Below are 1,653 nucleotides of genomic sequence, written 5' to 3'. Positions count from 1 at the left end.
GTGTTTTTCGGGAAAGACCAACAATAAATACGTACACATATTCACACGCACACGCATAATAAAGTCATAGAGTATTATGTTTTAAAAAATTATTCAAAATAATTCAAAATTTGAATTCAAATTTTATAAACAAAATATTCAAAATAATTTAAAGTTTTTTTTCTAATTATAGAATAATACGTCACGGCTGAGTTATGCTACATTGCGGCTGAGTTATGCTACATTACGGATGAGTTTTGATATACATTCTCGAGATTACAAAAAGTGGTTTTTGGGAAAGATCAACAATAATTACGTACACATATTCACACGCATATGCATAATAAAGTCATAGAGTATTATGTTTAAGAAAATATATTCAAAATAATTCAAAATTTGAATTCAAATTTTCTAAACAAAATATTTCAAAGTTTTGTGTCTGAATATAGAATAATACGTTACAACTGAGTTATTTACTTTTCAAGGTTGACTAATGACTAAAACTTTAATTTAAAGGGACACTTGAATGTTAACATTAGCAATGGTTATAATAATGTAGAGATTGAATATATTATAATACAATTAACAAAAATCAATAGCAGCTCTTTTCCATTCTATATTTGATCAACTATGTAGGAATAGAACATAAGTATAGGGTTTGAGGTTTATCGTTTTGTTGGATAAGTTTTAAAAGGTACAAACCTGAGCGAATTTCATGATTTTTTAATGGAAAGTTAATAAAAATGTTAACTACATATTATTAAAGTGTTTTTATTACATGAGTGCATCAAATATTCACATCTATCATATTTGAGGTTTGGCCGAGTTATGCCAACGACATGGTTGACTTATTGTTGAATAATTCGAGGTTTGGCCGAGTTATGCCAACGACATAGCTGACTTAACGTAAATAAATTTGTGGTTTGGCTGAGTTATGTCAGCGTCATGGTTGACTTACAGAGACCACTTCGAGGTTTGGCTGAATTATTGTAACGATAACATGTAGCTCATTGTTACATGATGGCTCAACTCATTCAATCTGTAGTCATCGAGAACCAACTTCACAAGCTTTTCGTGTGTTCTTTCAACATCTATACGTTAGATATGGCTGATTTATGATTTTGATATTCAAATTCGGAGTATGGCTGAGTTATAGTTACGTTCTGTCTGAGGTATAACATAACGTTACGACTGAGTTATATAATGAGGTTTGGTTGACTTATTGTAAATTAAATTCGTGGTTTGGCCGAGTTAATTCCAGACGACGTCGTTTACTTCTTTCTTCTCCCTTATAGTCATAATCGAGCTATCAGATTGGGGATTTAGGGTTCTTATCGATTTCTGGGATTCCCATCCGATTTCTTGGTTTATCTTCGATTAAAGAATTCTACTTCTCAATTTTAATATGAGCGACTACTCTTCGAGTACATATCGTTCAGCACATGGTGCTTACCCTCCAGATCTTCCGACGAATTGCGGATGTTGGTGTGGTAATGATATCATCACATACATATCGAAGACAAAGGAAAACCCTTATCGTATCTTCTATCGATGCTCGATTGCTTTGAAGGTACTAAATTTCATTTAAATTTTTATTGTTAACATATGGGTATCGATGAAAAAGGTTTGTTAATTAGAGGCCCCTCAAAACGCATTTCTTCAAATGGGCTGATG

This window comes from Capsella rubella, unplaced genomic scaffold (genome assembly GCF_000375325.1).
Source record: "Capsella rubella cultivar Monte Gargano unplaced genomic scaffold, Caprub1_0 scaffold_1, whole genome shotgun sequence".
NCBI lineage: Eukaryota > Viridiplantae > Streptophyta > Magnoliopsida > Brassicales > Brassicaceae > Capsella > Capsella rubella.
The sequence above is the reverse complement of the archived record's forward strand: the minus strand, read 5'-3'. Positions refer to the sequence as shown.